General features: G+C 32.6%; 1 protein-coding gene across 1 annotated transcript in view; it reads right to left on the bottom strand.

The window, feature by feature from the left end:
- The window catches only part of LOC127840525 (MAM and LDL-receptor class A domain-containing protein 1-like), a 40254-nt gene that overhangs the window by 24765 nt on the left and 1075 nt on the right, over nt 1-14414 (bottom strand). The gene's annotated exons all lie outside the window — the stretch shown is intronic.

Here is a 14414-nt window from a genome sequence, read left to right as displayed (position 1 = left end):
TCATCAAGCAAGGAACTTCTTCTCGCATGAATATGTAAACAATAAAAACTATGTCGTAGCCAATGCTTAGCAATTTTGCTTCAATTATATGTTGTTACACTTTTAATGACACTGTCATGTTATATAGTGAAGTTCTGTATTTACAAGGCGGGTTATTGAGATATGCGAAGTACTTCTTTTATTGCGTATGAATTAAGTGGTAAATCGGACTTTTGGGAATTTGGTTTTTGGCAGCAAGCCAATTCGGATAGGCTCAGAAATTGATATCTTTACTATGGCCTTGGGGGTACGCCCCAGCCCAAAAAAAACGATTGTATTGATATAATGCTAATATTTAAAGTACTATTTATCGTAAATTGCAATGGAAATAATTGTTGAAATGTATTAGAAACATTTAACTAATCTACGTAATGAAGCGACAAAGCAGTTAATATACATAAGCGGTCCACTTTCGAATGATATAGAGACACATATTGTCTCGTGATAATGACAAGATACAGATATAGTATCTTTAAGGATGTATAGGCATGTAATACTCACAAATATGCATTCACATGAGCATCCATATTTTGATGTATAAGATACACAAAGCTTGGGATATTGGTATGAAATTGTAAAACACATTGCAAATTAAAATTAAGCCTCAGCTGAACAATGGAATTAATTAATATGATACAATGTGTAGTCAAATATGTGAAAGTGTATACGAGGTTCAGGAAAAACGACGCTCTAAAGCCGTTATTCACTCTCCTTCATAACGGTTAGATTACACCATAGAGTTATGCGCATTTAAATGTAATTATTTGCAATATCAACGATCAGTGAAACGGTCACGGCTTACGAACTACTGAAGATATTAAAGAAACAACGTGATGATATGTCGAATAAAAAAGAACCAACCACATCGTACACTTTGACATACCTGGTTAACAAACCATACATAAGAGATACATGCATATCAGAGGAAATCTGAATGCAGACGGTTAAGTTAAATGGGAATAAGATATTAAGTAATAAACTTTGTGATCGTTGTTATGATGTTAAATTGTTTAGCCCTTTGGGATATTATAATGCAGTAAGGGTTATTCTCTTCGGAGCGAGGTTCTTTAAAATAAAGTTTCTCCTTGGTTTATGTTGCTGCAGAGGTTATAATACAATCACAACAGATAATTTACGCACCATTAAATATGCATTTTGCGATATAGCGAACATGTGCTTTACAAGTGTTAAGCGTTCAAATTACCATGAGCCGTGCTCTGTGGAAAGGGGGTTTAATGCAGATGCGTAAAGTGTCGTCACAGATAAGCCTGTGCAGTCGATAAGGCTAATCAGCGACGACACTTTCAGTTTTTTCTCTTCTTAGCAAAAACACAAGTTAAGACGGAATGTGTATTCCGTGAATAGCGTGAACGGGCTGCATAGGCTAATTTGGTACGAAGCTTTACGGGCATGCATTAAACCCCTTGTTACACAGACAACGGCCCATATGAATAAACTTGCAGCATTTGTGACCTTCTATATGTGAAAACCAACCTTAGAACTAGCACACGTTTATAAAATATAAAGTCCAAAATGACAGTCACACGATACAAGTACATGTGTTTGAACTTATCATCAAGCGTAAACTTGACAATAAAAATTAATAATGTAAAGAATTAATAATATACTTTTAACGCGGACACAAAATCAGCTTTATATTTGATTCAATAGAACGAAAACACTATATGGACAAAGTGATTTATGAAAAGTGATACGAAGACTGACACATGACGAAACATCGCAAACATTATAGATGTCAGTCAAATAGTGCGGATATAAGGTACATATTAATAACAGTCTTATAAATGTTTTAATATTAACATCTTCGAAATGTTGCATAACCATCTATTTTCAAAGTATTTGATGCCAAAAGTCGTTACATCCAATATGTCCAATATATTAATTTTGGTAATAGCGAAGTGCGTTCATTACATAAGCTGAAGACATCCGACGAGAGACAGGTAGGTTCTTAATGTCTCCATTTAATATTCAATTACAAATACCGGTACATCCAGTATGTCTAGCTGAATTTGTCTTTAAAAACGCGTCATAAAGGTAACGTATATATACACAAACATATGTTTATGTTTAACCATGTTTAACTAATGAAATCAGCCCGGTGCGAAAGCTATGGTCCTTCAGAACACATGTATGGCGACTAAAAATATATATCAATGTGCTGAGCTATAAATAAGTGTTAACAGTTTAATTTCCGGTCTGTTGCATATCAGTTATGTCGACGTCGTCTAGGTAAAAATGGCAATCACGCCGTTGGGCGATAGAGGTTCAGTGTATTTTTTGTAAACCATGCGTTTTTTTTTTAAACATACTGTTTGTTATTAAAGGTAAAAACTCTTTCACAAACGATTTCTTTTTAGTTAATAACATATTTTACTGGTGTTAGAGATGAGGTATTTTAATTATAAAGCCAGTGCGCTCGTATTTCGTATTGTACATATTCAGCATCTCTAATTATTATTTAACATTCGTGTTGTTTGTGTACTTGCTGAATTTGGTAGGTTTTAAACAAATTTAATTCAAATTCAAATACTAATTATCAGAACGGCCAGACAATAAAAATGCTGCGACTCAGCAAACAACCCTATTTTCAAACAACAAAATTTAATTACAACACATGAAGTTAAACAAGCTGTTTTAGAGCTTTGAAACATCGTTTAAGTCTGAAGAGGTATTTAATCTTTGAAACACAAAACACCCATCTTACCTGTCGATAGAAGAAACTAATGGGGCCACAGTCAAGGAAGCGATGCACTTGTAGAAATATCCAAATATCGTTGGTTTTTTTTTCGGAGATAATAATAAAAAACGAAGAATTTCCGAAGAAGTTGATATCAGAAATACAACTGGGTACATTAAGTCAATAAAAACGTATTACAAAGAAAATGAAATGCACCTGATATTGTTTATTTACCGAACACGTTTTAATTAAGATTCGCTTGCAGTTTTTTTTTGTATTCTAGTATTTGATAGAATTTGCCGATTGCTATCAATGTGTATTGTGTACTAATATCGCGTGCATTCGCGTTAAAAAAATATTGTCCAAATACTTTGGCAGTTCATGTTTTACATTAATCGAGTATTTTAATTCTAGTTTTAACTTAGAAGATACAACCACCGGCTTAAAGAGCATGCACATTGTATACATGTTGGTTAGGTCATGAAAAATGTTGTCATGAATTAAAAAAATATAAATTAAAAAAAAATGACTGCATACAAAATACTGAAAACAACAAGATCATTTCAAAACAGGTTTCCCCACTTTTATGAGTGCTTGATCATGGCAAGTGACCCTTTACCGATACAATAGAAGAAAATAAGTACAAATTAACAAACACAACAAAACATAATTGAAGAAGGATTTCACTCGGTTTTTATTATGTGCCTATTGTTGCATGATATTTCATTACCTGTGCAGGTTAGTGCACGTTTCGAATGTGTCGTTGCTATTAGCTTTTCAGTAGATGAACATTTCTTTTGATTATCGTTTAATTAGAATAAGATGAAAACTAGAGTCACATATTGAGATTCGTGGCAAGTAATCCGAATGACGTTTACCTACATTTTAATTTATTAGTTGCTGTCTTTAAATGGAAGCCTGGTTTTACAACGGTTATTAAACAGTTTACATGATTATCGAAACGCGAAGTTGTTTGTTTCCAAGACTGGTACCAAAGATTGATAACGAGTGAATCCCAAGTACTAATAATAAGTTCTGACATTCCGAATTAAGATTTTCCGTAATAGTTTGTGTATATAGTTCTGAGGTAATACCATTGCATCATTTGATATTATGGTGGTATCAATTAAACGATCGACTATTTCTTGAAGCAAACAGAGTGTTAAAAGATGAAAGCTAGTAATTATTTTACTGTCTTACACAAGGAACAAATCTTCTTTGTTAGAGATGCAGTACAGCACAAACCATTCAATTCATGCATCGTGTCAAGAGGTGGAATCAGTGATGTAAAATAATAATGGATGCAAATGGTTTAATCATCGCAATCACTAAACGTTAAGATTTGCATGATATACATATAAACTAAACAATGTTTTAATTGTCTTTAACCAGTCACATTTCTCTGCAAGGAAGCATCCTCTACCACTAATATACGTATTTTGACGCATGTGTAGCCCCTTAGAAAGTTAATTAATTAAATACCTTTCTTACTTATTTCAAGCTCCAAAAGCTTCAATATCAACCCTTAGATACTGGTGAGCAGCAAACATCATATAACCTGAACAGACTGCGGGATACTTGCAGACTGATCTGGTTTTATGCTGGTTGCAAAAGCCATTTTAACTTTGCCTCTTATGAGGGAAAGGGTAAAAACATGGTTGTAAGTAGTTAAAACATACACGACTTTAGATAATATATGTAAAATAATTTATACTGTCCTTGTGAATATAAACCACTACATTTAGCTTGCTAAAAAAAAGTTATTAACAAGAAGACGACCACACGGTATTTTATTAATACCTCTTCAAAAGCAATACATTATAAATACTTCAAAACTCTCCTGAATACAGAGAGATACCTAAACATGGATTGACCTTATATTTTAAAAAGGACGTTATCAAACGTTCGTTGTTCAAGCCACGAACCACAAATCGAAAAGGGCCGACATATGAATATAGATAGAGAATAAAGATATTGTTACTTTTGTTTAAAACGCAATGTTTATATAATCGAAGACGAATTCCATTTCGTTTTAGTGTGCCCATTATATGATGAGTTAAGGCATAAATATAATGGCCATTATTGGAAACCAGTATATAACTTTAAATCTATTTTATACAATGATGTCGGAATATAACAGAAAGAGTGTAATTGCTATGGCAAAATATATGCACGATGCGTTTACTACTCGGAAGACGTTTTTTCCTTGATACTTAATTGAATATAAAAGCGTTTCTGGACGTGATAATTACTTTTATTATGAAACATATAACTTGAATTACGTACTTGTCAAATATATGATATATATGTTTTATATATGGCATGCTTATGTCTTTGTGTAACATGTTCTGCTCGTGTATAATATAATTATTAATTAACATATCTCTGTCGCCACCATTGGATGATTATTGAACAATTGTATTTTGGGCCGGAGGCCTTGCATTACAATAAACCATATGTTATGTTATGTTATGTCATGTTATTATCATTAAACAAGTTAAAGGTTCCTTCTCTAGCTTGTTTTTGTGGTGCTGTCAGAAAATTAACGATTTCTTTCAGCCTGTTTTTTACTTCTAGCAAGTTAGCAACTCAGTTCGAGATCGTTCCCAGGACTTCGCCCGGTTGTCTGGACCGTGCGATTTACGTGTAAATTTGACAACGAAATTCCCAACCAAAATTCATAATAAAATGATTTTAGTTGACAATATGGGTAACACATCTTCATCCTACATAAAACATTTAAACAGCACTTTCCGGTTTGATTTGATCGCTGACTTTCACTTCACGATTTTTGTTTATTTATTTTAAATGGTTATATCCCAAAACTATCATATTATTGTAGAATTTGGTTACATGCAGCAATGGTTTTCATGTTTTTAATTATAACGTTTTAAACTGGTGTTGGGGATCGGTTGGTAGAAATAACATATCTTTCGCATAATTAACGTTGCGTTAACTTATATTAATATTATTATATCACAAGCATATGCATCAACATATACAACATGAGCCGCGCCATACAACAATGGCTCTTATGCCATTCGCATTGCGCATTCTGGACAGAAGCTAATATGTGCGCTATAAAAGCACGCAAGATTTCTCGCGACTGCGCGAATGCTCCCCCCCCCCCATATGCTATAAGATCCATTTCGCATGACGCGGCTTATATGCACAAATGTTTAATTGCTCAAAAGTCACTGACGCTTACGCTATGGCGAACTTAATCCAATCTGTCTAAATAAATATCCCAAAAATTTACACAATTTAACATCATAATTATAATCAAATAGCTAATGACTTTATATATTATTTAATTTAAATATCATGCATATCATTAAATTTCAATTGAACCATTTGGTTGATGTGTTCAGATGTGCTTAAAATCATCTTCCATAAATCTGTTACGCCAAGCACGGTAGGATGAAGTAAACTAGGAATGTCAAAGGGTATCGAGAGGTTTATCAAAGGTGTCAGTTTAATATGTTAAATAATTCATAGGTCGTGCTGCTTCGTTGATCCGTTGATGTTACACATAATGCATTTTAAACGCGCGTAATTCTATAATGTCATCCTATCTATATAAGTGAGTGTTGGGACGCCGTTTTCCATTTAACATCGTATACAATATTTTGATATTTGTCCATTTAACGTGAACACTGGATTTAATTTTTGTTTGCAAGCTCTATGAAAAGGAAGCCCTAGTATTTTGTTCATGTAAATCTCGCATAAATATTCAAAGGTATTTAAACAGACACAATATTGACATCTTTTTAAAAAAAATCTGCCATAGTTAAACATAAGCCTATATGCGATGTATACACATTTACAATACCATAATTATTGTGTATTTACATTTCATGTAATCATAGTTAAGACTTAAAAACTCAAACTGATTTGAAATCGGTAAATATTCAAATAACTTAATATGCATACGGTCATTTAGCATATAACATCCGCCTTACTCGTAATCAAAATAAAATAACCACAAGTAACCAGCGAACATATACACAATTACTCCACAATCTGTTTCTACCAGTGGTACTCAGTGTAAGATGCATGAAATCGTGTACATCAATCGCATTTAACATGTGCACATTTATTAAAAGCGTTACATCCACACAAAAATATGTTGACACTTCCACAACTCCTCATGTATTCAGTGATAATCAGGCCGTTTATATAGAAAATGTACCTGCTTCGAGGAATGAACAGTTATTGTTAATAGAAATACAACTGGTGTACCACTAGTTTATACGTATTACAATAAAATAAATGACGATTACATGAACTTACTATAGCTTTCAACTAAGGCCAAAAAAAGGTCAGTTTCGGGTCTCCCAACCGTATCTCCCGAATTGGCGCCGACCCTCAACTTTTTATTGGGGTCGCCAAAAAAAACCGTTCATTTTCGTTCATATAAGATGTAATATCAAGCAAACAAAGCATATATATACATGTATTTCTTATAATAAGCTTTAGTAGCCTTTCATTCTAGTACCCGAAAGACAAAAAAAATTCCTACCTACCGACCCTGTTTTTTTCCAAGGAGACCCCAAACGGACCTTTTGTTTGGCCTAAGCGTGAATAAGACTGCCCCAAAAGCCGAAAGTTAGAGATCGCGTTTCAAGTTATAGATATATACAGTACTTCATTTTTATACTCAATATCCTCATAGTTTTTAATGTGACCGAAAAAAAACAGATGACTATGTTGATTCGTTGATTCAAAACCAGTACTCTGGTCCATAGGCGCCTATTTTTCTAATTTCACTGCAATACTAACTGGAATAAGCATTCATGAGTTGAGTAATATGTATCAAGTCAACAACACAACAATACATTAAATAAAAAATACCTATTTATATATTCATGCCCGTCTCAAATATGTAGCTCTAATTATCTGAATTAAATTGATATTATGGGCATCTAACAGTTTATAGGTGTCTATCGCAACTGTTGTTTATTTTTTGTGTTTTCACTTCATATACACTTACATTTGTTAATGCAGCATCAACATACTAAAACAATATCCCGGAAAGAGAAAAATAATGCATTTGAATACAACCGTACTTTCGTTTGACATCTGATCATGCATGTACGATGTGAAACTAAATTTAGTATTAGTGCATTTTCGTTCCTACGACACAAAGACACAATTTAAATTGTTTAACGGATCATTTCGGATTAGAGGTCTAGGTGAGTCACGTAAAATATCGAATGTAAAATATATTTTTAATAAACAACTGGTAGCAAGATGAGCTGCAGATAATTGGTAAGTTACCACATCTGAACTAACTCTTTTGACCAGTTAATTCTTTTTAGCTCAATTCAACAGTGAAAAATGCCCATAACATAACTTTAAATTATGTAAAGATGGTCGTATGCGTATTTAAGATGTTGGACATTGCAAAACATTCACCTTTAAGCTACACTTCATTACAATCAACCGCGTCTAGTTTTGCCTGAACAATTTCGGGGTTGTGATTGACGATTTGTACACGTAAGTCAAAGCATTTCTTCTTGCTTTAGAATAACATTTGTGTCTAACTTTTGTTAACAGCAATTCTTTGAAAGATGTGTGGGAACCAATTAAATAGTTATTATCCTATAGCCGTCTTAATATATTGCAACGCTTCGGAAGTGATCGATGAATGTAATGAATAACAAGGTTGTTCCGTGGCTAGATCAAAAGCATTAAAATGAAAGATTTATGTGCGTATGTGTTTTACAAATATTCATATGCAACATAAAGAATTAAGAAGATAATCATTCCCAGTACAACATAATAGCAAATTAAGCATGATGTACAGATTATAGAATAACTTAAAATAAACGTTTCTTACATACGTAATAGAAAATATGTATCGGTTTGATTAGTTTAAGATATTTCAATCCAAATATAAACGAAGGCAATATCTTGAACAATACAAAATTAAGTTACAAGAACATATAAAATATATTTGCATAACAGTTTCTAATTAACTGGAAATGATAACATCATATAACAATTATAAACTACATAATCAAGGGACCATGACTCAACTGAAAACTCCTGTTCTCCACCGTGTCGAAATATGTCATGATGTTAATAAATGCTAATAACAAAACATAAAACAATATGAGCTATGCATATTTGCCCTGGTTAGCATATAACTACCCGGTAAACCTATAAACATACTTAATGCAATTTGGGAGATGCTCGGACGATGAGCAAAACACTGCCTTCGCCTTTGATGCAGAATATAAAAACTCAAGCGAATTTTTTCTGGTATGCAAATATGCACCCGACGAAATGTATAACTCACCAAAAGAACAATGATGAATTGTCTTTATATGCAAGAATTTTAAGATTGATGTGTTAGCTCAGTTTTTATGAGTTATACATGCATCTTTCCATACTAATGTAATCAACTAAACACTATAGAATTTCGTATATACTCTTGCGCAGCTGGTATACGGTAATTTCATAAAAGATCATCATTGGTAGTTTTCTAATCATTGTATCTTCACGAGTAAAGTTTAAATATAAAAATAATCTAGGATACCTTGATATGCAGTTTGCTTTGTACGAGTCGCTCCGAAAGAATATTTAATGAATAATATCTGAGATAATATTTTATTACAAAACCGTGCATGCAGTATGACTAAAATAATTTAAGCTTGTGACATAATAAGACTAGGTAAATGAAACTTCAAACGCTAAACGTATGTGTGTTACAGTTACATTTTCTAAAACCGATACCTGATGAAAGTTAAGGTAATTAACGCAATTCGTGTATTACACAAGTAAATGTAACTTTAGTATAAATAGTAACTTTTTAATATCACGGTTAAATTACAAAGATATAACCTATCATATAAAATACGATCCCCTACCGGTTAAATCATTTGACGCCGAAAAATATAATTAATGGTCACTAAAATTAATTAATCACGATCAAATTTCAAACACGACACATCGTCTGCCATATCATAGAAATGGTTATTTGAACTTTAAAAGAAACTGCAATGCCGTAAAAATATCACAGCTATGTGTCAATACGCATGAGCTCAATATCCACTACGTGTAGAAGACAGATAATAAACATTATTATACTAGGCGTTTATTATTTGTTAATTCCTGCATGGTCTAACATTCCAGTTCATGCTACTTTCGAAAGTGATATCACCCTTTAGCATTATTCAAAAGAAGATAAAAATTCAAACTTATGTGCGTTTACGTCAATATGAAATCTAAGAACTCATTTACCACCAGTTTTCATTAAATGGTGCTTGTGTTCAATTGATACGTAGAACAGCCTTATACAATTATCTACTGACAGTACATGGCTCTTTGCTGAAGAAACATTCTTACTATACATTGATCGAACATAACGATTGTAACATTAACATTATCTGTTATTCTGCAGATAATTTAAGCAGAAGATACGAATACAATACAAATTATAATGAATAATTATCTAAACTATGTATTGGCCTGTGCATCTTTTAAAAGTCATTCTGTAGACCAGCCTTTCTTTGTCCCATAGTTAAACACTGGACCCCAGGCATTCACGTCATTTAAAGTGCAGAGTGTACTCTTAATATTATAGGTAATAGACACGTTATAAGAAATAATAATTTCATGTAAACACAGAAAAGTTATACAACTATTTTAGATAATTGCTTCCGGTTATAAAGATGATAAGCCGTTGGTTCAATCAGAACAGGATTAATACAACCAAATCATAACGAAAAGTATTGATATAGTAAACACGCAGACCACCTCAAATAATTCAATTGATATAATAAGTTGGAATGAAAGGAAAAAAGACAGGAAAATAAAGGAAAAAATCCACAACCAAACTATGATATGCTCTTAAGTATGTTCGAGTTTTAACATGCTTGGAGCCAATGTTATTAAAAATTGAAAGTAAGCAATACAAACGTAGCATATACAACCTATTTACTCCTAAGGCATCATCACATATCGCATAAAGTGAAACTGCATGCTGAATAATTACTTATTTGTTATAATTTTTTAATTTGACCAAGTCAATGCTTGTTTTTGTATTTTAATCCATAAGATATATATCATAAACAATCGGTATCAAGAGCCCAGTCAAAAATCTTCTTATTTGTTCTACTATTGCTATATGTTAAACAACGAGACCAGTGATTACATATACTTTTCCATTGTTCAATGTAAATAGGTTTCCATCCCATATAACTTTAACCAGCTACATTTGGCGTATATTTGCCGGTTCCGATGAAAAATCTAATTGCGCGGCTATGGCTTGCATTAGTTCCCCAAATAGAGGCTCCATATGATATAATTGGTACAACACAGGAGTAGTACAATTAAGTATAGATATCATAAGGCAAACCACCACTGTTTTTTAACTTTGCAATAAGAAGTCTCAAGGCACGACCAGCACTTTGCGAGACGTATTTTTCTGTTACATCAAAATCTAGGTATTCTATAAACACAATACCAAGGTTAATATATTTGTCTGCGTGAGGAATATTTAAGCTACCACAAGTAAATACAAATTCTGATCGTTAGATATTCTTAGGACTAAAGTGTATAACATTACTTTTATCTGAATTAACACTAATATCATTGGCGTTACACCAGTTATACAGTTCATTTAACATGAGTAGCAAATCATTTTTATTTTCAGAAATAATCACAGTATCATCTGCATGGAGAAGGATCCATACTTGTTCATTACCAATAGTTATATCATTATTTAAGCTCTTTACTCTTACAGCCATGTCATTCATAAACACATTAAATAAAATAGTAGACAAAGAACAGCCCTGGCGTTCACCAGAATTTAGATTTGAAACACTCAGTTAAGTTAGATAACCATTTACTCTTACATAAGATGTAACATTGTGGTACAATGACCTGACTGCTGAGAGCATTTTGGTAGACATGCCAGCATTGGCTAATTTATTCCAAAGAAGAGTTATATTAATTGAATTGAACACCTTACAACAATCTATAAAAGCGCAAAATGTAGACAACTTATGTTTTCTACGAGTATCAATAATACGTGTCAAGCTAGACAAACAGTCAATGGTGTTACGCTTTTTCCGAAAACCATTTTGCTCTTCACCGTTAACACTGAACTCTCGCAGCTTTTTACTAAAATGGCATGATTGAAAAGGTATTTTTTCGAAATTCAGCATACAGGAATAATGCCTTTTATTTAATGTGCCTTGAAGTCACATCCTTAGCGACAAATTACGTAATTTATATAGATGTCAGTTGCATAGAGCTTAGCCAATTACATTAACGATGTTCAACGTGTGACAGATAGCAATGTCGATTAAGTCCTTAAATAAGTATCTTTATATATTTCCTTTCGATGTGTTTTCCCTAGAATATTATCTGTTGTTATAAGAAATGCGTTTTATAGGTTTTTAACAAGCATGCGTTGATAGCTATTATTGTAAGAAAAAGTCGTAGTGAGCGTCCGAAAACAATACATTTGCTGGTCAAGTAAGAAATAAAAATGTGTAAACAATATGATATCTTAATTATACATGTATTTTTTACGATACCGATGGTATAATAACAACAGCATCGGTTACGACTTCATTTAGTAAATAATATGTTTTTAAATTACCATAGCAATCTTATTAATGTTTTTGTTATGGTGCCTATGACCGGTATTCAAAAGAGGCTGATCTAATTATAGTTAAATACCCACGGCTTATGCATGATCATACTGCTTTGTGTACGTGCTTAATATATATTTTGTTACATTAACAGATCCATGATGTGGTAACACAGCCTGTGATCTTTCTGCAACACAAAGCCCCGAATTCAGGAGGAGACTTACAATCGATTATGTAAACATTTTTTTGTTTTGTTCAGACCAACACTGTTGTATGAAACTGTGCTTTGGCGTCTATTGCCTGACTTAAGTGAAACAAAACAAGTGATATTAATTAAACAATACATGTCAAATGATCACACTATACTACATTTCCCTGATGAATGTCATTATTTAATAGCCATTGATGCCATTATATGATGCGGATACTAAGGGTTTGTTCCATTTTTTAAATATTTATTAGTTGAATTGCCTCCAACCTTAAAACACACTTAGAAGACCGTTTGTAGTTTGGTTACTACAAACCATCCTTTCACGTTATGCTATCATATATCGTCGTTGCCTTACGCAAGAAAAATATGATCAAAGTAAACTTGTTTGTTAATAAATGTTTAGTTTCAACGTTGAACAAATTTTTTATAACAAAAATTCTGATATAATTATACGTATAAACACTACTTCGTTCTTCCACGTGCATTGCATAAATATATCCATGCACCATAAAATAAGAAGTATCTAAGTGTTTGTCTAGGCGGAATAACTAGATATACCTAACACAGACAGTATACAACAGTGAAACGTCAACTACATGAGCAAAAAGAGACACATTTTACAATATGGCCTTTATTTATAAAAAGGACCATGATTCCAAACACGGGAGTAACAGAAACATATACTAGACAATACATACACCTACACAACAAACACAAAAAAATGTAATGAAACATAATTAAAGAAGCAGTCATAAACAAGTATATCACGCCATCTACAAAATACTCTTCTCTCATTGGCTGTTTGACGTCACATGCTGAACCCATATATTCTATATGGTGTCAGTAGACTATATGGGGCAGTAGAAACATTCAAAATGGCAGCCCGAAATCGTCGATTCAACAGCGCATTTGGATTTTCTACTGCTTATCGATATGAGGCTGTATAAAATAACTGGCTGCTCAAATATGTTTAGTACTCTGTGACCTACAAAAGGACTTTCCGCAAAGAGACCTTCGGTCTCGCCCCGATATGGTTTTCCACAGAACCGTATATCCCGTATCGGGTCAGTAACTAACCCTGCAACTATTAATATGCTGTCTTTAATATGTTACAGTAATTTTTTTAATATGTGTATCTCAACCCGTCTCTCTAAGATTCCTGTTGCAATACGTTTATTATATATACGCATGCAGCGTTACGTTAGCAGCAACGTAAGCACTTGTTTATATTTTTTTTATGTTTCTTCTTTCACTTTATAATAAAACGATACATTACATATTTACCGATAGCTACAGTAGTTGATTTTATCAAACAGAATATATTATTGTTTAGAATCAAACCACACATTTATGAAATTTATATTATCCATTGGCAAATATGTTTAATGTAACTGATAGTATTTGTTAAAGGTTATTGTCACGTTCAATAAACAAAGTCATAGAACTCGGGTTAGAAAAAAACGAACTTATAACCATAAAAAGTCAACATTATTTAGCTTCACAAATATCATACAAATATGCTCTGATTGCGAACTGTTTCATACCTACATAAGGACTCTTAATTTTTTAAGTAACTGCAAAACATTAAGAAATAAACTTAATAGGACGAATTGCTAATAAATAATATAAATCAAGCATATACATATTTAATAAAATTGCTACATAAAACTGTCTAATCGCAATCGCAATCCGAATTCCCGTTTTATGGGTCAACACACGGCTTGAAAGCATAGCATTAAATAAACATATGTTGTTTCGGTAAAATATCGAATGTTTACCCATGTGCGATAACATAATGCATAACTCACAAATGACATCTATATAAAATATGAGGTTGGTTTGGTAACATTCTTAAAAT

The sequence above is a fragment of the Dreissena polymorpha genome, chromosome 8, assembly GCF_020536995.1.
Source record: "Dreissena polymorpha isolate Duluth1 chromosome 8, UMN_Dpol_1.0, whole genome shotgun sequence".
Lineage (NCBI taxonomy): Eukaryota > Metazoa > Mollusca > Bivalvia > Myida > Dreissenidae > Dreissena > Dreissena polymorpha.
This window is presented reverse-complemented; position numbering and strand designations above follow the sequence as displayed.